The sequence below is a fragment of the Sminthopsis crassicaudata genome, chromosome 2, assembly GCF_048593235.1.
Source record: "Sminthopsis crassicaudata isolate SCR6 chromosome 2, ASM4859323v1, whole genome shotgun sequence".
Classification (NCBI taxonomy): domain Eukaryota; kingdom Metazoa; phylum Chordata; class Mammalia; order Dasyuromorphia; family Dasyuridae; genus Sminthopsis; species Sminthopsis crassicaudata.
This window is the reverse complement of record NC_133618.1, coordinates 63635865-63661736: the sequence shown is the minus strand read 5'-3', so window position 1 is coordinate 63661736 and position 25872 is coordinate 63635865. Positions and strand designations below refer to the sequence as shown.

The 25872-nt window shown below is 33.6% G+C and overlaps 1 protein-coding gene across 1 annotated transcript in view; it reads right to left on the bottom strand.

The window, feature by feature from the left end:
* The window catches only part of CDH11 (cadherin 11), a 210240-nt gene that overhangs the window by 54048 nt on the left and 130320 nt on the right, over nucleotides 1-25872 (bottom strand). The gene's annotated exons all lie outside the window — the stretch shown is intronic.

The following is a 25872-nucleotide window of genomic DNA, read 5'->3' as shown; positions in this document are numbered from 1 at the left end:
TATTTTTTTAAGTTATTGGAAGCCAGGTTAAATGACTTGTCTGGGTTATACAGAAAATATTTTTTAGAGGAAGGATTTGAACTCAGGCCACATCTCTATTACCTCTGGTATCTTACCTCAGTGCCCCAAAAAAATCAAGGAGAGGGAACTATGTTCCAGAATATTTTTTTTTCCACTTGCATTGGAAAAATGAATTTACACAGGAAAAAAAAAATATTACAAAGGCAACGAGGCATTTGTTCTTTGCTACCCTTATTGTCAGGACCAGAAGAAAGCCAGGGATTATCTAATCTAAATCCTTGAGCAGTTATGACCCTTCCAAAACCCCAGATACATGCTCACATTCTCCCTTTGAAGGGTTCCAATGATATGGAATTCATTAACAAATAAGGGAACTGGTTTAATCTTAATATTATGCCTCCTCATATTAATTCAAAACATACCTTCTTGTTACTTCTCCACACCATTAGGAATTTTATCCTATACACCTGAGCAAAACAAATTCAATCTTTCTCCCATCTGACTATACTTCAGACATATAAAGACAGGGTCACAACCCTTCCAAATCTTCTCCACTTAAGGATAAACACATTTTGATTCTTCTACTGACCTTTGCATGACAGTTTCTAAAATCCCTCATCTCCTGTTTTTTATATCCCGGATGCTCTCCAGTTTGCAAATATTCTCTAAAATGTGACCCCAGAAGTGGAGTAACCATGCAGCAGGGTCTGACCAAAGCTACTGACTTCTGGCTTAATTTTTCTTATTTCTTTTCTGTCTTTCTGTCTTCCTTCCTTTCTTTTTCTTTTATCCTTCCTTCCTTTCTCTTTCTTTTCCCTTTCTTTTTTATTTCCTTTTTTTTCTTTCTTTCTCTTCTCTTTTTCTCTCCTCTCTTTCTCCTTTTCCATAATCCCTTTTGTTTACAATGACCTTCCTTCATCCAATTTCATATGGGACTTTTCCCCCCACATTTCTGATAATAGTAATTCTTTTCCATATAACTACATTCCTGTATTTCTCCATCATTTCACAGAAATCACTTCATCTTGCAAGACCCCTTCAGCCTTGGAACTCACATTTTGTCAATGCTCTCTGCACTTAGGACTCTATCCTTCCTCTGATTGGAAAGGTGAGACCTCTCCTCTCAGAAATTCCAAGTAAGGAGAGTGCCCAGGTCAGACATCTCCATTAACTGCAACTTCCTTAACAGCAAGAATTTTTTTTTTTTTTGCCTTTGTTTGTATCACTGACATTTAGACTGATTCTTGGCATATACTAGGCTCTTAACAATTGTTGTTCTTTTTGTTCTTATTTTTTATTTTGGACAGACCAACTAAAAGAAGTTTCTATATTTCTGCATGATAAGGAATGATATTTTATCCAAATATCTTAGGGCCCACAAAACCAAGCAGAGTGGTCTGCACACAATACGAGGGAGGAAGGAAAGAAGAGAGAAAGGAAGAAAGGAAGGAAGGAAGGAAGGAAGGAAGGAAGGAAGGAAGGAAGGAAGGAAGGAAGGAAGGAAGGAAGGAAGGAAGGAAGGAAGGGAGGAAGGAAGGAAGGGAGGAAGAAAGGAAGGAAGGAAGGAAGGAAGGAAAGAAGGAAGGAAGGAAGGAAGGAAGGAAGGAAGGAAGGAAAGAAGGAAGGAAGGAAGGAAGGGAGGGAGGGAAGGAGGGAAAAAGAAAAGAAGGAAGAGTGGAAACCCATACTGTACACTAAAAACTGTGTTACACACTTTACAAATATTATCTCATTTGATCTTCATAACAACCCTGGGAGGTTGGTGTTACTAACTTCATTTTTACAGTTGAGGAAATTGAGGCAGAGATTAAATGATTTACCCAAGGTTACAAAGCTAGTTATAAAGTACCCATTATCTCTACCTAGCAAGAGGGAATGGAAATTCATACTGGTATAAAACAAAACCTACAAGTTTTCCATAGTGTCATTTATGAAGTGTTCATTTTCATGATAATAAATTATTTTTGTGTATAAACTGTGAAATGTGTGTATCTGTTTTAAGGTTTCAATTAAAGTTGATACTTTTGTACCTATTTCTGTAGGTTGCCATATTATTTTTCACACCAAATGAACTGAAAATAGGTGTTTCATTTGTCTCAAACTCCCTGCCACCTAGGTTTTATAATAATTAAATCAGGTGCTTCCTCTAAGCCACATAATAGCAGATTATATGACTTATGAAGAAAAATGGGAATCAGAAAGAGACAGACAGAGAGAGAGAGAGAGAGAGAGAGAGAGAGAGAGAGAGAGAGAGAGAGAGAGAGAAAGAGAGAGAGAGAGAATAAGGAGGAAAAGAAAAAGAAAAGATTTTTTAAAAATTCTCAAAACCTGAAAATAACATATGAATATCAACTATTATTGTTGTTTTCGGAAGAATTCTGACTTCTTTAAAAGTTTTATTTACTTGCTATTTCCTAAAAGAGACTTTCCTTCAGCTGATGGTTTCAGCCCCTATAACAGTATCCTTATTTATTCAATATTTATGTAGTACTTTCTGCTTTATATATATCATCTCCTCTATTATAATGAAGGGAGTGACTATTTTCAACTGTTTTTTTTTTTTCTTTAGCACAGTGACTGAAATTAAGTACTTGATAAATATTTGTTGACTGGTTGTTATTCATTTTGTAGAAATAAATGCCATATTGAAATATTATTAACATTTCTATTTTGTTCATTGTCAGTTTTATGGTTATAACCAATTAAAAATAATATGAATCTTGTTTGTCAGTCAAAAAGAATTTATGAAGTGCCTGCTATGTGTCAAGTACTGTGCTAAGTGAAGAAAAAGCAAAGAAAGGCAAAAGACATTGCCTTCAAAGAGTTCCTAGTATAAGGAGAAAATAATTATGGAGCCAGCCATAGGCAAACAAAATACACAACAGAAAGATTTAGGGTCCTCTCAGGATGAAAGTATTTGAATTAAGAAAGTTTGGGAACTGCTTTTTGCAGAACATGAAATTTTGTCCAGGAATTGAAGAAATTCATGGAAGCAAAAAAGTGGAAATGAAGACCAAGAATATTCCAGGCAAGGGGAATAGTCATGAAAATAAATATTCCAAGTCTACAGATAGAATGTGTTGTTCCAATGACAAGGAAACCAGTATCAGGAATTTGTAAACCAGAACATTTAAGGAATTATTACAAAAATATGTTCAACTCAATCACCATGAAGACATGATCAAAAATACTCTCAAGACCTTGATGACATTGATAAATTGAGTTCTACTTGCAAATTGCATAGCTAATAAAAATAGCAATTATGTGAATACAATTTATTGATAATAAATGTAAATATTATAATGTCAACTCACTCTTCTGCATTTTCATTGCGACATGGTAATGACATTGGGTTGATTTCTCTAGGGCTATGAAAGAGAGACAATCTCTGACAGGTTATCATGAAAGAATGTATGAATACCACTTTGCAAATCTTAGAGGAAAAACAAAAAGCACTATTGAAAAGCCAGTTGCTGGCACTATTATTAACAAAAACAATAGCTAACATTTATATACTACTTTGAGATTTACAAAGTGCTTTATCTATATTATCTCATTTTCTCCTCACAGTAACCCTCAAAAGCAGATGCTATTATTATCCTCTTTTTTACAGATGATGAATTTGAGTCCCAGATATTAGAGTTTTCCAAGATCATAGTCACTAAGTGTCTAAGTATGGATTTGAATTCAAGTCTTTCACACTCCAGAGCTCTATCTACTATTCACTTAGTTGGCTATTATAGCTATTACTATTACTTTATTACATTTCTCTTTCTCTTTATCATATATACATATATATATGTGTGTGTGTGTATGTGTGTATGTATGCATTTATTTACATAAATACACACATATACACATATAGAGATTAGATAATTAGTTAATTTTATTTTTAAATGGTATTGGATTATAAGATCTTTTACAAATCTAAGATCCCATGATTCTTTATTATGGACAGCTAAGTTGCATGGTGCATGCCAGGCCAGGTATCAGGAAAACTCAACTTTCTGTGTTCAAATCATAAACTGCAATTCTGGGCAAGCCATTTAAACTTGTTTGCCTCAGTTTCCTTATCTGTGTAATACACTAGAAAGGAAATGACAAATTACTCCAGTATCTTTGTCAAGAAAACCACAAATGGGGTCATGAAGATTTTGATACAATATGATTATCTAACATCCCAATTCTGACCTAACTAAATTTCATAAGACTCATTACTATAAGACTAATCTCCAAGTGATAACATATATTATAGAAACTCACAAAAGTGACATCATGAGGTATAGTTTTCAGAGCATCCATGATCTCGAAGTATCAAAATAGACATTTAGTACTTTATGGTACTAAACACTTTTATCTATCTTGAACAATTTAATAAGAAGGCAAATGGATGATACAGTGAAGAGAACACAAGACCTGGAAACTAAGAAAAAAAAAAAAGAAAAAAAAAAGATGAATTCAAAAATCTAGCCTAGGCACTCACTGTCTCTGAACTTTAGACACTCAATCTATATCTACCTCAGTTAACTCATATTTAAAATGAGGAAGGAATGACGTCTCCCTCCCAGGGTCATTGTGAGAGTCACAATAGATTTTTTTTTTGTAAAGCATTTTATAAACCTAAAAATTCCATATAAATTCTAGGGATGATCATGATGATGAAAAAGCTCATGATGAGCTTTAAAGGATAGATATTATTTTCCTCATTTTGCAAATAAGGAAACTGAGGCTCTGAGAATTGTAGCCCAAGGTCAAATGGCTGGTAAATGGAATCTCTTAGATTGCAATGTTAGTGTTTTGACACCCAATTGATTGTGCTTTTCGCTGCATGATGCTACCATTTATGAATGCAGTTCAGATCAAGTTAAAATTCAGTCTTGTGTAAGTAAAACTGCATTTCACGTAATAGCTAGTATTCTCAGCAGTCCATAATTAGGGGCATAATTAATGCTTCTAAGGAGATGTGAGAAATATTAATCTGGAGCAAGAGAAATATTAATCTATTGTGAGAAGGGGGAAAAAAAGGGTTTGACCAGAATGTCATAGGCATATCAGAAATTATACAAGAAGTAAGTTCATCTAGCCAGTAAACTCATTCTTCTTTCTCAAATATGATCCTAGGGTTGTTAGAACTCCCAAGATATCTCGCCATAGTAAACAACAAACAAATTTAAACTTGTTTCAGCAGCAGGATGGAGTTAAAGAAAAATTCCCCTAACACAAGATTTCTGAACTTCTGCATATGTTAAGATAGATGTGGGTCCTGAGGGATACATTCTGTGAAATGTGCTTCGAGAGCTTGGTGTAATACATGGTGATTGATGGAAGCAATGTGACTGGGTTTGCAGGAATATTGCATAAAAATTAATGGAAGGCTGCATTCCAAATGAGACCTCAACTGTAGTTAGAATTAGGGGTAAATAGTGATACTCTAATTTGTTTTAATAGCGATCCCCAAGATGGTTTCTTAACAATCCTTCCATTAAAGCTATTCTAACAAGATATCACTTTTGGGTCCCACTAAGAAGCCTAAGTAGCATTATATACACGGACTTCATTTCATGATAAAGGGAAATATTGTCAGAAGAAAAAAAGGAAGTTCTCTTCAAAGTCACTAAAGTAATAATATGACAGAAAGGTACCTTTACAAAAGGGAGAGCACTAAAGGCCTATCGAGCCGCTCTCTGTTGAAAGCCATATAACCACTTTTAACCTGTGGCTCCTATAGAAAAAAAAAAAACAGTCTCCCCATTGCTAAATTTGTCTCTATTAAAGAAAATGGCATGTAAGGCTGTTTGAGTATATTAGGGCTGCTGTGAGAATTTGCATGAGGCAGGAAAGAGGAGAAGCAGCTTAGAAAATTCCTAAGTGGATTTTAGGTTTGTCTCACATTATGCTCCCTCCCCTAACAGCCCGCCCAACCCCTGCTCACAGTCAGCTAATAAACACACGTATTCTTTTTATTTTTAGGAAGCTCAATTCCAATCAAAATGATGCAATCCACATTTAGATTAACACCCCCAATTCTACATCATAACTCAAAATTCTAGCCTACATCTGTGAAGTCACCTCAAAGCCTTGCTCCTTAATGGGACAGCCCTCTACAACAAACCCAGCTTTGTAATCAATAGCATTCTATTATGCAAATTAATTCAAGCATATTATATTTCGTGTGTGTGTCTCATCATTCAACACTGAGCTGTTCTCTGTCTCCAAATCAAATCCACGGAATTAGCTTCATCTACAAAAACAATGCCCAAAAGGAGAAGGAAGTCTGATATGACAAACTTAATAATATGCCCCTTCTCTGTTTTAGGGACCAGACAGAGTGGCTGCCTTTAAGCACAGACATCTCCTTAGTAGCTGAATATGCAAATGATGCTGTGAAGAGGGTCATTTCATGGGATGCTGTTCTTTGACTTCCACCAAGTTCAAATGCCCAGCATCTGTTATGGAGGCTGTAGTGTTTAATGAGTTGGCCAAATTAAGAGACTGGAAATGTAAGACCCCCCACCCCCAGTCTACAAGGGTGCTGTGAAAACTGTCCGAAATAGGATCTCTTTGGTACTGATGATTTACCCGCCCATAGTGGGAGCTGCAAAGGATTTTTTGAATCAGAAGTTGCAAGGATTAAAGAAAGCTCCTCATGAGTACTAAGAAATGTATCGCTCTTCCCTCTTCTGGGCCTTTCTGGCTAGGTACTATATAATATTTGGGATATATGTTATGAGAATGCATTAGGAAATCAAAGTGCTTCAGTGAAGAAGGTGGATTTAAAATCAGAGGTCAAGATTCAAATCCAAATTTATTTATTACTTGTTTTTGTTGCTGTTGAGTTCATTTTTCACTCAGTCCAACTTTTCATGACCCCATTTGGGGTCTTCTTGGCAAAGACACTAAAGTAGTTTGTCATTTCATTCTCCATCTTATTTTACAGATAAGCAAACTGAGGCAAATGGAGTTAAGTGACTTGCACTGGGTCACATAGTAGTAATAAGAAGCCAAGGTTGTATTTGAATTCAGGAAAATTAATTTTCCTGTCTCCAGACTTGGACCTTTGATCCATAGCACCAACTAGCTCAAAGGAAAATATTTACCTCATATTATGCTTCTTCCCCAACAGCTCCCTCAAGTCCTGCTCACAGATTCAACTCTGTGTACTTACTGGTTTTTTTTTTTTTTTTTTTTTTTTTTTTTTTTTTTTTTTTTTTATTTCTAGGAAGCTTAATTCCAATTAAAGATTACCATTTCATCCATTTCACTTTATTCCACCTTTGCTGTATTTCTGACTCTCTGGATATTACTACCATGACTCAGCTGTCTTGTTACCTTGGAAATTCTTTTTAGTCTTGGTTCTTTCTCACCCTAGAGTCTCTTTCTACCTTGTCAATTCATTTCTCTCATTTTTTGAATTCTTTCCTGGATGTTCATGAGGATGTGCCCAAGCCCTCCATATTTTCTTGGCTTAATGGGTACATTTTTAACTCTCTGGATTTCACCAAAAAGCACACCTGTGGGTGCCCTCCAGTACATTTTTCAGTTCCATTTTACAAAAGGGAGATTTCTTCTACAGTTAGAATTTCCTGAAAGCAAATTGTATTTTTTGTTTTTCCCTGTGTTTATTTCCCCTAATAAGGTCTTATCTAAGTACCTACCACAAAGTAAACACTTAAATGCTTGTGGCCTTCCATCCCTTCTTCACCTTTAAAGTATGAGTGTATCTGAGGTCCATTCTACATCTCCATTCTATGGGAGGATAAATTCTCAACTGAGAAGAATTGAAGTGGGTGCTTTGAAAGACAAAATGTCACACGTTTCCCTCAGCTACACTATATCTTGAAGAGCAAGCACTTCTTAAATGTCTTCCATTTATGGGTAACTCACTACTACTTTGAAGACAATCTATTTTCTATTAGCCATTACTAATTTTATTTTATTATTATTTGCTGAGGCAATTAGGATTAAGTGACTTGCCCAGGGTTGCACAGCTAGGAAATATTAAGTGTCTGAGGCCACATTTGAACTCTTGTCCTCCTGACTTCAGTGCTTTATCCACTGAACCACCTAGCTGGCCCACCATTACTAATTTTAAACCCATAAACACCACTAATTACACTGGGTGGAGATCAGTTTAATCTAACTTCCCAATTTTAGTTATGTCTTTTGCAATTATATAGAAATAGATTGAACCTATTTGGAGCAGCTAGATGGTGCTGTATAGAAATCCATCATCAGACATTTACTAATATGTTTTCTGGGGCAAGTAACTTAACTCCCTTGCCTCAGTTTCCTCATCTGTAAAATGAGCTGGAGAAAGTAATAGCAAGTAACTCCAGTATTTTGCCAAGAAAACTGGGTCATGAAGAGTCAAAAACAACTGAAATGAAGCAACAAAAATAGCAATTATCCTCTAAGGACAAGATGGGTTTCTTTAATTGATCCTCATATGTCATAATCTCTGGTCTCACCAACATCCTGACATGTCTTTTTGGACATCTACCAAGCTGTTAATATCTCACCTAAAATTTAGTATCCAAAAAGTAAAATGTCACATTCCTAATCTTTCCCCTTTCTTAGATATAGACATATTCTTCTTGTCCTTCTTTCTCTGAAATAAGTCTGGCCATGTTAACATTGAAGTTAAACTATCCTTTTGAATTATCACACATTCCAATCCTTCAAACTTGCTCTTACTTGCTATGGCCTATTCTTATTTCCCTCTCCCTGAACACACTGTTGATGGGAAGTAGCTAGTGGAAGATTAATCAACACATATTATTACACCAGTTTTATGATGATGGAAACTTAGGGCTACAGAGATTGTTGTCCACATTCACATAGTTACTTGAGTGATAGATGAAAATCTAAGTTTTCTGCCTCCGAGTCCAGCGTTTTTTTCATGAAACCTCATTGTATGAGTGAATCTCAACATTTCTTAAAACATAAGTACCACTAGTTTTAGTTACTTCTAAGGTCTCATGATCATGAAACACATGTCATCCAATAAAGAATTATATCAAAGAGAAAAGAAATCATTGAAATAGAGGATACAGCAACTAAGTATCATTTATAAAAGAAGGAACATATTATCTATGCCCAACTCAAGCCATATGATTTTCTTTTTCTCACTGTAATATTTTAACATGTTAATCATTAAGATGAATAAAATACATTGCAAAGGCGGTAAACAACAGTGTCAGCAGTGTCAGCTTTGACTATGAATAACAACTACATATGTATGGGTGAGAATAGAGGGAAAGAGCATATAGGGGAAGGAAAGCAGAAAGGGGGGAAAATAAGCAAATGAGCAATATGAAGAACATAAAAAGAGAGGAAAAAGTGAGAGGGATAGGGAATTGGAAAAGAAAAGAGGGAGAAAGAAAAAGGAAAGAAGAGAGGAAAGGAGGGAGAGAAGAAAAGAAGGGGGAAAGGGGGAAGAAGATTAAAAAAAAAAGATTATTTTTTTCTTTGAAGATTTTTTTTTTCCTCTGAGCTAAAGTACAAAGAGAAAAGATTAGGGCAAAATGTCAGTAATAAACAGATGTTTTACATAATGTTATGTTATTTATGGCATCAAAGGCTCTGTACCCACTTCCAAATGCCTTAGAGCAATAAATAGTATGCACATCTAATAACTAAAACTTTTCTGTTTTTATGAAGGGTAAAGAGCTATTAAATCAATCATTCAGGTTCATCTGTTCCTATGTTATATTGCAGACTATTTTGCATGTTACAGATTAGGAGGAAGAAATAAAACACATTTTGAAAGTTGTCAGATAGTAATGTGGTCTCCCCTGTTACACTGGAGACTATTTAGAAAAAGGACTATTTTTGCCTTTCTTTGTATCCACAGTGATTAGAACAATACTTGATGTATAATATGTGCTTAATAAATGCTTCTTAACTTGTCTTTCAAGATCCTCACATGTCAAGAGACATAAGCAGCCCTAGTGATCATCCAATTCAATTCTTGTATTTTGACATCTGAAGAAAATAAGGACCCAAATGGAGAAACTAAAAGAATGAATCCATTGCTGACTCTAACAATAAAATATGTCTTCGGAATTCAAGTCAAAGGCTCTGGCCACTAAACTACACTTTCCATTGAAATGATTACCCCCAATAACTAAAGGAGCAAAGGCAAGAAAAAGTACATGGTGACCCAGAGGACAGCTTGAGAGATTGACTGTTAAGTGTTTGAGAAAGGAAGCAATTTGGATACCTTTCCATTTGAGCTGACATCCTGCAGAGAACCACTTTCGATAAATTGCTTCTTTTTTTAAGTATAAACAGTCATAGGACGGATCATCAGGAGGTGGTCTTAAGAAAACAACAAGGGAGCTAATGGAGTCTGCTGGCATAATGGCTAAGATAAGGGAAGAGTCTGTTTCAAATAATAATTGCTTAGAGTATTTAGAATTCTGAACGGAAAAGGAACATTTTCCCAAATCCAACCCGTGACCCCAATCCACTTTGGTTCAAACATATCTTTCTAGTTTAATCAATGTGATTTGATGACATACTGAAATGAACTAAAGAACAACGGAAATCAAGCTGCTTCCAATTACCTTGAGCTTAATATGACCAGATTGCTCCAAAAATTCCCATGGTCCATGCTCTGATCAAAATCTACTGCCTGAAAATTGTTTGCTACTTCTTACTGTACCCTGAATTTACATGCACCATTCCACACTCCTGGAACCAGCTCTCTATAGCCTGGAATGAAGACAGAAAAAAGGAGCTGTCTCTTTGTGGGCCGGATAATTAGTCTATAAGTCCTATTGCAAACTTGCACAATTTAATTTTTCTCTGCACTCCATTGTCCTTGGTTCAATCAAGTGATTGAACTAGATAATTTTTAAAAGTCTCTGTGTTTAAATGTTGAGTAAGAAATCCTGGGTTGGATTCAAGGTTCTATTAAGTATCTGTATGATCTGTAAAAGTTGCTTTAGTCTGTTTTCTTATTTTCTTGATATGTAACATAAGGAGGTTAGACTTGATCATATTTTAAAATATGCTTTTAATTATCTCTCCAATACATTGCCAAGTCTTATTGATTCTATCTTTCTCATATCTCCTCTGTTCTGAAACTGCCACCAGGTTGGTGCGGCCTTCAATGCCTCCTTCTTGGGACCACAGCAACTCCCTGAACCGTCTTTTCCCATCTCAGTCCTTTCTACATAAAGAAAGCAAAGTGATCTTCCTGAAACATTAGCCATGCACCCAACATTGCTTTCTTGCCTCCTCCATCCCCTCCCATCCCCTCTATAAAATCCAGTGACTCCCAATACATCCAAGATCAAATTTAGAACCATCTGCTTTTTAAATTCATTCTTAACTTGGACCTTTTTAAACCTTCAGTTTTCTTAAATTTTATTCCCCTCCAAATATCCCATGATCCAATGATACTGGCTTCCTTTCTGTTCCTCACACAAGACACTCAGTCTTCCAACTCTGGCCACTTTGTATTGGTTATCTTCGATTCTAGTATTTACTAGAATACTTTTCTTCCTTGTCTTTGTCTCCTGGTTTTACTGGCTTCCTTCATGTTAATCCCATCTCCTTTATAAAACCTTTTCCAGTCCTCCTTAATACTAAACTAATGGTTTCTCTCTTGAGATTACCCCCAATTCATCTTAAATATTCTCTTCTCTGCTATTGCCATCCCATGGTGAAGTACCTGTTTTCCTCATAATTGGCCATGTAGTAGCCTGAGAGTTAGTTTTTCTGATTTTGCTATCAAATTCATATTCCTGATGTGTACGTCTGACCATGTCAACCCATATTCAAAAATTTTCAATGACTACCTACCACTAAGGAATCACACACATGCACACACACACACACACACACACACACACACATACACATATATATATATACACATATATTTATCTCAATATCTATATATCTCTATATAATTCCATCTATCCATTTTCTGTATCATTTTCTGTTTGACATCAAAACTCTTCATAACTTGATCACTTTCTACCTTTTTAGTCTTCCCACAGTTTTTCCCCAAATATACTCTACAATCCAGATATACTGGCTTCTATGCTGTTCCTCATACAAGACATTTGATCTCTAGATGATGGACATTTTCACTGATTTTATCCCATGGGTGGAATATTTTTACTTCTTTTCTTTGTCTTCTGCTTTCCTTTAGTTTTCTTCAAGTCATAGCTAAAATCTTAACTGCTAAGAGAAGTCTTTCCTGAGCTATCTTCAGGCTTGTCCCTTCCCTCTATGATTATCACTAGTTTACATACATGTATATGTATATACATATATGTATTATCACCAGTTTATTACATGTTCTTTTATTTATTACCAGTTTTTTCATACACAAACATTTATATATATGTATATATATATATGTATATGTAATAAACTGATAATACTCATAGAGGGATTATTCTGTATACATACATATATCTATATGTATGTATATATATGTATAATGTATATATGTATATGTATAATGTAATGTAAAAATATGTTTAATTTATGTACCCATGTGAATATATTTGTAAATAATTTATGTATATGTTATTTCTACATGTGTATAAATAAGTATGTAAGTGTATATGTGTATACATATATATACTTGCTTTCATATTGTCTACATAATTATATTTTTGCCTTTTTTTGATATCTCTAGAGCAACAAAGGCACAAAATAGGTATTTAATAAATACTTGCTGACTTACTAAATCTTTTGATCTCTGCCTGTTAACATTTTTCCCCCTCCTTCAAATGTTTTCTTCACTAAAGGTAAATAGCCAAAACATAATTATTCTCATTTTACAAATGAGGAAAATGAGAGTATGAGGAAGTAAATGACTTTCTTGTGATCATACAGAGTATGACTACATACTATTCATACTAATGATTCTCACAACCAGGATAAACTTAGATCTCTGTTTACTGTTAGTTCAGTCCCTGTTCCATTAAAATGTACTGCCTTCCAGACACATGGAAATATTTTAGATTAAAGCAAGCAAACAAAAAACCTGAGTCCTAGAGAAAGAATTTTTTTTTTCTTTCTGGAAGTGCCATAGATAGCAAGTACAAAGTTATGACTTGACCCCAGGGTTCCTGCCTCCCTGCTCAGTTTCTTTCTACTGTGTATAATAATCTCTAAAAGTTTCCTGAAGTAGACAAAAACACTCTTTACCTCTGAAAAATGTTCCTTGTACATTGTTCCCCTGAAATGAGAATAGTCAAGAGTGTATTATAGGCCTTTCATTGCCTGCTGCTATCCTGGAGGACTTAAATCAACACAGAGGACTCCTGGAAGAAGGAGCCCACACAGCAGGCCAAACAAATAGATCAGATGCAGAGCCTATGCACTCAGTTTATGAGGCTTGAGGTTTACTGTTTTTATTCCTCAAAAACTATACCCTGGGGCAGCAAGAAGTACCTGATGATACATCTGTGACAAAACTTCAGGCACAGATCATGTCTGTTACTCTCCAGCTCTTTCCAGGAAAAGCAGAATCACAGGATTTTGGAATGAAAGGGATGGATGTAGAGAGCTTGACCTTCATACTTGAACAAGAAAACACCTGAAAATGGATATGGAGATTTTGTTTGAAAATCTAAAGTGAAGGGGAAACAATTACCTCTAAAGAATCTCACTCCTCTTTTGAGATGATGATAATTGAAAACTTAGCTTTGTTTTTCTTCAATATTTTGCACTTTTCAATCTCCATCCATTATACCAAGTCTATTCCTTGTTCCATAAGACAAGTAAGACAACTTTTATAGTAGACATCTTTCCTTTCCTTTCCACAACCCCCTAATACAACACACAACACACACACACACACACACACACACACACACACACACAACACACACACACACACACTTTCTTCTCTGGGCTTAAGCATCCCTAAATTCTTGAATCAATTGTCTTATATTAGAACTCAAGGCCTTTCACCATCCTTTTTGTCACCCTCTGGACATTCCAGTTAGTCAGTATCTTTTAACTGTGGTATCCCAGACCATTACAATTGCCTAGATGTATCCTGATTAGAATAGAGCATAGTAAAACCATTATTCTGCTTACCCAATCTATTGTGGTCAGATTAATTTGATTATCTTTCTTCTTTGATCTATATATTGCTGACTAACACTAAGCTCAGAACCATATTTTTATTTTATGCCAAACTTTTACTTTTTAAGCCACCAAGTTAGAAAAGATCTGACCTTGGAGCAAGTGTGATTTAGAAAATAAGTACATTCACATATTTTTAGATAACATATCTCTAAGTAAAGTCCTCTTTCCACATTTTTAGTGTGGAAGAGGACCTGAGTTCTAAAAGAAAAATAAGACTATCAGGCCCACCGAAATTTAGAGAGGACTACATTATGGAAAAAGTAAGGAACTAAGCAACTATTACTCCAAATTCTAATCTACCAACAGGAAAAAGAGGCTTAAAACAAAGAAGGTGGATTTCATATGATCCAAATAATAAGATTTAGATTTGACATAAGATATCAAAATGGTAGCAGGTTGTGGTCTTGAGATTAGGTTCCTAAGTATTTATGGCTGTGCAAAAGTGGAACAACCTCCTCCTTTTAGTCCTCTTCCTCCTGCTGCTCCTGTTATTTTTATTCAAAAGTATTGTATCTTCTCCAATTACATGTAAAGATAGTTTTCAACATTCATTTTTGTAAGAATTTGAGTTCCAACTTTTTCTCCTTTCCTTTTTTTTTCTCTTCCCTCCCCCAAACAATAGGCAATCTGATTTTATAATGCATAATCATGTTAAACATATATCCACAGTAGTCTTATTAAAGAAGATTCAGAACAAAAGGGAACAATCATAAGAAAAAAAAAAAAAAAAAAACAGGACAAAGTGAAAAGCGTAATTAAGATTCCAGAGGTCTTTCTTTGGATGTGGTCACATTTCCAACGCAAGATTTTTGCGAGTCTTGTATCATTACATTGCTAAGAAAAGCCAAGTCTATCATAGTTTATAATCACAAAGCACTACTCTCATAGTTCTGCTCATTTCACTCAGCATCAGTCCATGTGAGTCTTTCCAGATTTTTCTAAAATCCACCTGCTCATCAGGTTTGATAGAACAATTCTGACTCAAGTCTTCATGACTTCAGTTTCTGTGCTCTATCCATTGTGGTACCCAGCACTCTTTAAGTATATCAAAACTTCATTTCCATCTAATTGGTTCCCTTTGCAATTTATGCATCTTATGCACATCTTATGCACATAAAAACATTTTCTTAAGGAATTCATAAGTTCTAGCAGACAGCCAAAGGTTAAATATTTAAGAATCATTAACCCTTTAATAGTTATGACCAACACACACAAAATGATTAAGAGTTTTTAATTTATTAAGAATTTATTAACTTCAAAACACAAGATTTTGCAATGGTCAATGTTGAAAAATTATTCATGCATATATTTGGAAAATAAAAGCTTTAAGAAAAAAAAAAAAGAATTTATTAACTGGATGGTAGTTCCTTTGACCTATTGAAGTCATTACCAATAACACATTTCCAGCAATACAATTTTCAATCTGATATCACATAATAGGGATACTGAAATATTGAGATGGTGGGAGCAAGAGAGCTGATATTCTTCATAAGCCTGAGGAGAAAAGTGTCGTTGGTGGATGTCCTGGCTACAGTGGCACCTGAGGACATGAATGCTTGATCATTTCAACACGGTTAAGGCTGTCTTAAGATATTGATTCATAAGGTAAAGGAAATATAATTATTTTATAGGTTAGAAGTATTTGAACATAGAGCATATTACCTGGTTCTGAGAGAGGATTTTAGGAAGCCAGTACTATGGGATAAGTGCTGAGGGAAACAGGGAAAGATTAGATAGAAATCATGGGACAATTGCAGAAACCAGGGTATCAGGTCTGGCACATCGTCCCTTATGCTATTACTGGGTCATGCAGGAATGTGTCTGGGACAGGCTGAGCTGTATCTGCTCCTGCTACTGAGCTCAAACCCACGGTGTGCCAACAGAGGGGGAAAACGAGGGTGATGAGTCAGGATTGTTCTAAGGCCGGTCTGTAACTGCCTACCGAAATTATTCCAGAGGAGTTGGTTGTACTTCCTATCCCTAGAGTGCAGGGCCAGTAAGATGGTAATAGTAATGTTAATGTCTAAGTCCTGCAAGTTAATAAAAATGTCAAGCAGAAAGATGTGCGGCACTATCTAGAGAATTAACAGTATGTATATGTGTATATGTATATACATACAATGTATATTTATTATATGTGTCTACTACATGTGTATATTTACTATTTATGCATACATTCATATTGCATATGCATACTATATTGTATAAATATACCAGATATGTACTACATATGCATATATTAATATTATATATACACATTATACATATATACTAAATATATATAAATCATGCATATATATTTTTGTTTATACACATGTGTTTGTATGTGTGTCTCATTTAAACCACCTTACATTTAAACAATAGTTCATGAAGTTGAAGGGAGTAAATTATAGTTAAGGGGTTGAAGACTAGGCAGTATTATCTCTATTTTAGAAATGAGAAACTATTACTAAATTCCTTCTACCATTGGTTTAGAGCTTGTCAGAGGGGGAATTTTCATAGTATCGGAACACAAAAAAGTTTGGAAGACTATTAGGATTACACAAAAATAGAATCTATTCCCTCACCCAATGAGACCCAGGTATATAAATAGTCAATTTTCAAATGATGAAGTGAAAGTTATATATAATACAATCATATACATGCATACGTATGTACATATACCACAAAAATCACACACACATATTTTATCAGATTGGTAAATGATAAGGAAAATGATAATTGTTATAAACTTTAAATTTAGGTAGATAGATACACTAACATGCTATTTGTTGAGCTATGACTAGGTCCAATGATTTTGTAAAGCAATTTGTAATTATATCTCCAAAGTCAGGAAACAGTGTATATACCTTTATAACACAAGGAACATCACTACTAGTCATATATCACAGAGATCTCATTGCCAGAGGGAAAGGACCATAATGAACAAAACATTTTATAAGCACCATTTTTTGTGGTAGTAACAAATTAGAACCAAAGTGGATGCCTATTAACTGGGGAATTGTCGAACAAACTATGATATATAAATGTAATGGAATTAAGTAATACTGTAGAAAATAATATATATGACAAATTTAAGAAAATTTAATTTGTATAAGAATTCATAGAGAGTAAAATGAGTAGACTCAGAATCAGAATAATGACCATAGTAGGTACACTATTTTAAACAAAAACAATTCTGAAAGCCTACACTTCAGTCAACTGACCAGGCATGACTTCAGAAATCTGATGATGACACTTGTCACCCACTACCTACTAGAAAGGTGAAGGGTTAGATATTTAGAATGTGAAATACATTTTCAGACAACACCAGAACAATATTTAATTGACTTTAAATGTGAATGGATTAAATAATATAATAATTTTTAAAAGGGGAGACATTACTTAAAACAAAATTTCAAACTTATTGCTTACAAGAAAATATTTAAACAATAAAGACGTAATCAGAATAAAAATGAAGTGCTGGAAAAAGAAAAGTTAAAAACTGAAACTTTTGATGATTTAATATTTTCAGCTACATGTATATTTTTTTCTTCTTTGTAACTCAAAGTACATGTGATAGTTTAATAATTTCATAAAATCCTTAAGTAAAAATTTAAAAGTAAAGGGTTATGTAAGAAAATTTATCTAAATTATCCTTACCACCACCAAAAAAGTATGAAGGAGTGGAAATTAACTTGTGAAAGAACAAGAATCCCATAATCAGATATTTAGTCTTTCTGTGATAGGCAAAGAGGAGCCATTGAAGGATTTTGTATGGGTGGAAACTAAAATAATGAAAATTATACATTAGGAAGATATCATTGACAAAATGGAAGATAATTTTATCAAGACCAGAAGGGCAGAAGGGATGGTGGAGTAGACTCTAAGAAGAATGATTATGTAGGAAGCTAGGTTAAAAGTTAATATGAAAAATAAAATGAATCTACATTAGAATTATAGCCCTTGGCATTAAAGTCATTAACAAGACTTAGTAATTTAAGGTGTATGGATGGGATGAGTAGACTACAGTGAAATCAATAATTCTAAACCTAAAAGGAAAGAAGTGTAAGAAAAAGAATAAACATTATCAGAAAAATATTTTCTTTTCTCTCCTTTTTTTTTAAATTGGGGATCATGGTATTAAAAGAGGACAATCACAATATTTGGAGATGAAATGTATTTTGTCTAATGCAATCCACCCATTTTACCAATAAGGAAAATGAATCCCAAACATGGTATCATGTCTCATCTTCAATCACAACTCTATGCTACCTTTGATGAATTGGATTGACATATTCACAAAAAAATAATCACCTATTAAGTAATCAATAACTGGCTGATGTGTAAATCAGTAATTTTTTAACTGGAATAGAATCAGAAGTTTAACTCATGTAAGGATATAATTGCAAGAATACTACAGATTTAATTCAACTCTGTACCAGTAATGCTTATATCCTCAATGCCATAAAGCCAAAAATCCATCCAATTGAATTCCACCAACTTTACTTTAGGCAAGAGCATATCTCTAAAGATGCCCCAAAATGAATAATTACCCATGCTCCTTTTAAGGCCTGCAGGTTAGAAAGCTTGTTAAATCCTTTTCTTAGTGTTAATCAAACTGGCTGCATACTTAGCAAGCAATTTAAACTGAACCTTAGCACTAGAATTTATAATTCCAAAGGATAAACTTTTCAAAGGGGGAATTTGGAAGAAAGAAATGTAAAATGTTATGACACAGATCACAGAATCTTAGAATTGGAAGGAATAATATATAAGGTATTTGCATTAGAAGGAGCATTAAGTATCATAGAGATTGGATATTCTTAACTAGATATTCTCAGAGAGATTTTAGGTAGTTCATAAATGTGACATTGCGGGAAAAATACATCTTTCTGTCAATACAGTTGGATTCTTTTGCCAGTAGACATATTATATATACATATATATATAATATATTATATGTGTATATATATATAATATATATTATATATGTATATGTACATATACATATATGGATACCATACATGTGTATGCATGTATACACACATATAAATAAATACACAGAAATACATACACAGACACACACACACACATATATACACACAGGCATATAGACATGCACATAAGCATACATTCAATTAGTTTTTATTTATGCTTTTGAGAAGGATTTTATAGGTTTCATCCATCTGCCAAAGGGGCCCAGGACATAAAAAGATTAAAAGCCCCATATCTAGGTTAATATCCCTTGCCTTACTGACAAGAAAACAGATGTCTGAGAAAGCACAATAACTGTAACAAGATCACAAAGTGTTTTAATCGCATTCTTGTATTTGATTACAAATTGACCACTTTTTCTACATATAACAGGCATATTCCCTCTACTGTGCCAATTACTTCCACAGATGAATTCTTAATATATTCATAAAGGATACAAAAGATTCATTTCCTAAATGGACATTACCAGATACTTCTATATGTTATATTCTTTAAGTCACAAAGAATGGAAATTTAGGGATGATGATTTTCTTGTTTCCCTTACAAAAATTAGACAAAAAGTTAGTTGATGTATATATAACTCAACAATATCTTCCTTCATACCAAGATTACTTGAACATACAATGAACATTCCCATTTCACTGACTAGGAGACAAAGAATACAGGTTTTTTTTTTTGTTTGTTTGTTTTTTAATAAGATGTTAATTCTGCTAACCACATTGGATTTCAAAAAAACATATTTAAAATATACATTTAGAAATGCTCTCCAGAGTACCTTATAGAAATAGGTTTATTAAGAATAAACAAGATGATATTAAATTGTAATAAGATCAATAGCACCAAAAGCCAATCTGGTTAGTATAATCACAGAAGTAAATATAGTTAGTGTTGGAAAATACCTAAGAACATGGCATACTAAAGGACTGAATGAACATTTACTTATCACCAGAGCTCGAAAGACATTTTTAACATAGAATAGCAGATATACAAAATTACAGCTAAAATAAAGTGAGATATGTGGACAGAATTTTAAAACATAGAATGGGGAAAAATAAAATCTTTAAATGTCATCCAGTACAAATTAGTATTTTGCAGATGATGACATTTAAGCAAATGAAAATTACTTGCCTAAAAATTAAACAGTCATTGGCTGAGTTGGGAATCACTAAAGTCACTGGAGATCACATTCAGTACAGTACTGGAAACATCTGAAATTTCTTTTCAATTTGGTAGAAGATTATATTCTGCTGGCATAGTCTTTAAGAACACAATATCACATTTATGCCATAATGAATCTAAATGGAAATTTACAGAATAATGTGGTAGATTATCCTTATTGGAACAGCAAGGTATAATGGAGAAACATTGGATTATGGAAATAAGAGGACCTGGGTTAATGCCTGGTGATCTTAATATTTGCACAATTTAGGGTAAGTCAACCTCTCTAGGCATCAAGTTTTGTATTTGCATTTGTAAAATAAGGAGTTTGGTCTAGATTTTAGAGCAAATCTATATTATCTCTAATTTTTTTTCCCAAATTTAAATTCTATATAAAATCTATAATTCTATTATTTAAATGTCAACACAATAATGGATAAACATAAAATTAAGAGTCAGAATCTGTCCTAAAACGAATCAGGGCATATGAAATTGAGCAAGAGATTCGCTTATTTGGACCTCAGTTTTCTCATGTTTATAATGCTAAAATTATTGTTCAGTTGCTTTCAGTCTAGTTTACTTCTGCATACCTCCGTTTAGGGTTTTTGGCAAATATATTGCGATGGTTTATTTCCTTTCCAGGTCATTTTACAAAGGAAACTGAGGCAAACAGGTTTAAGTGACTTTCCCAAGATGACACAGCTAATAGATATCTGAGGCAAAATTTGAACTCAGAAAGATGAGTCTTCCTGACTTCAGGTTCAGAACCCTATTCACTATATCACCTATCTGCCCCTATGAATACTTATACTTGATCTTATTAAGTTGGTGATATCACTAAAAAAAAGAAAAGAACTTTTGTTTTTTTTATGTATTTTTCTTTTTTCTTTTTTTATATTTTTTTGTATTTTATTTTTTACTGTATATTTTGAAGAACAAATCACAAAAATGATATGTGTTCTTTTAATACTGTCTCTGAAAGCCCATTTTGGAGAATATTCTCAAGTTTTTACATTTTCAGAATCTGTAGTGAACCTAAGTAGTAAGTTACTCATCATGGTTATGTCAAAGCGACGTCTTTGGAGGGAGAGTTTCATTCCTTTTCTTCTTTTTTAATCATTCTAAGAAAGGTGTGTATTATACCTTCCTAAGAGAGAATAGACAAGACTTAAAGAACTTCCTGAGCCATATTTTATTATATGACTTACTCATAATAATAAAGCCAGTATGTCAAAGGCAGATCTTGAAGCCATAATTTTCTGACTCTCCATTCACTATTCACTTTTTCACTAGAAAATGATAAAAATAAACATTTTAGTTACCATTACAAGAAATTTAATTTGGAGCAAAGTCCATATTTGAGAGTGATATGTTGAACTTAGAGACAAGGTACTCTGTACTGTCTCAGAGAGAAAGTTCCTAAATAAATAAATAAAGCTATATCCATATCTATATCTATATCTATATCTATCTAACTATCTATCTATCTATCTATCTATATATATATATGTATATATAAACACTCCCCTAAAATCTTCCAATATTTTTCCAATTCCTCCAAAATTCAAATGACTTGGATTTTTAAAGACAAACAAGGAAAGAAATAAAATAACTGAAACTTGGAAAGTCTCCATGATAATAATCTTCAAAGGCAATGCCTAAGTGTACACAATACTTAAATAATGGTGTTGGGACTTTTATATCAGGAATGGTACAAAATATATAGCCACAAAATGTTTGATCAGGAAGTGAGGTGGGTGTGTCATTGAGTAAGAATGAAGAGATGAACAGTCCCATGCTATAGTGACTCCATGAAATGTTGAACAGAAGCATAAAGCAAAACAAAGTAAAAGACCTAGAGAAAGGTTGTAAGAGACTTGTCTGTAGGTGGTAATTATGTGTTAGGAAGAGATATGTCTTAAATGATTGGGCACTATTTCTCTGGGTCAGATTCTTGACATCAATGAGATAATGCTTCCTTTCCTGAAGTAAGTGATATATCAAAAAAGACCATTAGACATACAGTCAAATTATTGTACATATTATCTATTATTTTTATATGGAAGACTGTATAAATAACAATTATTCTGTACCTGTGCCCTCATCTTGTAAGAAATAGGACAATTAATTAAACTAAATGTTTCTAATTTTCAATTCTATTCATATATGCATTATTAAAATATACCCTCCTGTTTCTTCCTTCAAGGACATTCTGTAGTCAAGAAGTACTTTTAAAACATTATTTTACTTCTACCCATAATAATCCTGTTACAGAGATTGTGTGTTTGCTATTTCCCAGACAGACTAAAGATTACATTAAGTCACATGACCAGTGTCACAAAGTTGAAAAGGAGCTAAGTCTTTTGACTTCCACTCCTATGTTCTAATTAAGTTATGCTGCATTTGGACAAAGAGAAAGATTTTTAAATAGTAGTAAGGAAGCAAAGTGAAGAGATTACTTTCTGGACTCAGATGACTTGGATTTAAAGTCTGTCTCTGATGTTCACTATCTGATTGGTAATAATTCACTCAAGGTAGCTAGACTTGGAGTGAGAAAAATATGTATTCAAATCCTGTCTCAGAAAATGAGGTTAATAATAGCACCTATCCATCTCTCAGCTTTATTATGAAAAGCAAGTCATATAGCATTTGTAAAGCATATTTCAGATTTTCAAGTACTATCAACACATTAATTATTATTATTATTATTATTTATTATTAACTAACTCCCCTGGGCTTCAGTTCCCTCAGATATTTAATAAGGGAGTTGGATTAGATGACCTCAGAGATCCCTTATGCTTGTATATCTCCAATTTTATAAGAACCTTATAACCTTTGAAGGAAACAAAATCAAATCAAGTAGATGGATAATATAGGTCATTTAAACATAAGTTCATCCATGATTTCTTTCTGGTATTGCTGCTGGTTTTCAATCTTGGGAATATCATATGAAATGATAGAATACAAATCATACTACTTAACTCAATTATAGAGAAGATAAACTTAATTACTTGATTGGGTAGATTAACATTCTTAATGCAGAAGTAGGAAATTTCCATATACCAGGCTTTCCGCTGGCTTCAAACATTGTCCAAAGCCTAGTCTACCCTTTCACCATATGCCTGGATCTTTGTCCATTTCTTTGAAGAGAGAAATTGCTATGTAAATGAAATTTAACAGGCTTCTATTGACCTGATACTTGAAAAACTGGGTCACTATACTCCTGCAAATATTGGTTTCTTTAGAGGTAAATTGAATTAATCACTGACAAGGCTGAAATGCCAAAGAGATCCCATCAGAGAAGGAAAAGAAGTTACTGAGTCATAATAAAGCCACAGCCTTCAGCTATTTGAGGTCTTATATGCTCTGGAAATGCAGGAAAAGGAAGGAGCACAGTCAGTCTGCTACTATTGACATTCTAGGAGGACATGGCTTTAAGGAGGTATTTGGGATGGTCTCCCATAACCTCAGAAAAATCTCATTTCCCTGTTTACTATACTGGGAATTTCTTTAGAAGTGTATCAAACATTTCACTACATTAGCAGTGAACTGAATTTAAAATTATATAGAAGTATGTTTATGTGGGGGTGGGGTGGGGGAGGCACTACAAGGGCTAAAGCTTATTCACACTCTTAAATGATGGATAAATGAATAATATAATTTTAGTATTAGAAGGGATATGATAGGTCATCCTGATTTAAGTTTTTATCCAATGCAGGAAGTCTCTCTGCAATATGACTAACAAAAGATGACTAAGTCAATGTTGGAGTGCTTCTAGTGATTGGAAAATCATAATATTTTTATAAGTTAATCTTTGCCATTTTTTGTATACATGTAAGAATGTTCGTCTATTGAAATTGCCTCATCAGGTAGTGAAAATGAGAAATAACAGATGAGCTGTCATACTGATACCTAATATAAAATAATAGAACCATAAAAAGACAAATACTTAAAAACCAGAATAGATATTTTATGAAAGATTTGTGGAAGGATATTGACAGGAATTACATCACTTGGAAGACATGGAAGAACTGTGATCTACACTTTTGGAGGAAGTATCCCCATCAGTTGGAAGGTTAAACATGTTAGGCCCAAATATGACTTCATAAACTTCAATTCCTTAATGCTGATTCTGTCCCTTTATGTGACTCAACTTGATTCAATTCAGTAAGTATTTATTAAAGATCTACATGTTCACAGATTTGTAAGAGGTATAGGGAGAAATCAAAAATTGAGGAAAATATGGTTACAACTCTCATAGATCTCAAATATTTTCATTTAATCTATTTAGGCTGTTTCCTTTTGCCTTGGTCAAAACTTAAGAATTTTATATGAGTAATCACATCTCTATTCTGTGTGTGTGTGTGTGTGTGTAGAGTTTAAGTATTTTTAAAAACATTTTTCAAAGGTTTTCTAAGGGTAAATGTTGAAAACTGTCTTTGCATGTATTTTGAAAATGAAAAGCTATTATATTAAAAAAAAACTAAAAAAGTATTTACCAATAATAATAATAATCTCTCTGTCATCTGAACTCTTACCCCCATACATACCATCCCTACCTTCTTACATTGAAAGAAATAAAAGCAAAAAAAAAAAAAATATATGAAATCTTTTTTTTTTTTTTTTTCCCTGAGGCTGGGGTTAAGTGACTTAAGTGACTAAGTCACACAACTAGGAAGTGTTAAGTGTCTGAGACCATATTTGAACTCAGGTCCTCCTGAATTCAAGGCTGGTGCTCTATCCACTGGGCCACCTAGCTGCTCCCAATATGAAATCTTGGGGAAAAAAATAGTTAAGAAAAATGTTTCTATATTCTCTGTGTCAAAAAAAGAATATTTCACAAAATTTCTAATCTCCTCTGGATTTTCGATTTTAGCATATGTCATATTTGCTCCTGAATCAAGAATATCCAAACCCCTTATTAGTTTTTTCTTTAATCATATTAATGTTCTCCTATTGATTTTCACAGCAAATCCACAAAAAGTCAGAGTTCAATGGGATCTCAGAGTCAACCTATTAAAGTTGGTACCATGGCTTAGTTTTTTTTTTTTTTTTTTTTTTTTTTTTTAATAAATTATCTAGACACAAGAAAGTGAAGGACATAATGTAAATACAGATCAAGCTTAAAAGTATATCATGAATGCATTTTTGCCACAGAGAGTCTGTTGTTAATTGCTGATCAGCATATCCTTTGATTTGAGCCAAGTCTTGAAATAATCTAGACATTTTCATGAGAGTTTCCTTTGAAAACATCTTCAAAATATGACCTCCAATGATGTAGGGGAATCACCACCTCTGTAGCAGACCATTTCCCCTTTCTCTAGTTCTTTAGAAATCCTTTTCATGTGGATCTGAAATGTCCTTCTTTGGTCATTCCTTGAAATTCTTAGAGGGCATGAAAAAAAAATTTAAACTTCTTTTCACATGACAGAAAATACTTGATGATGGCAATCATGTCCTATCCAAATCTTGCTTTCAAAGAAGATTTTAAAGAAGGAAGAAAGAAGATGCAGTAAGAAATAGTGCTTGTACATGCTGGGAAGCAGAGAGAAAACTTGACAGCACAGAGACAAACTTCTATCATTGAAGAAT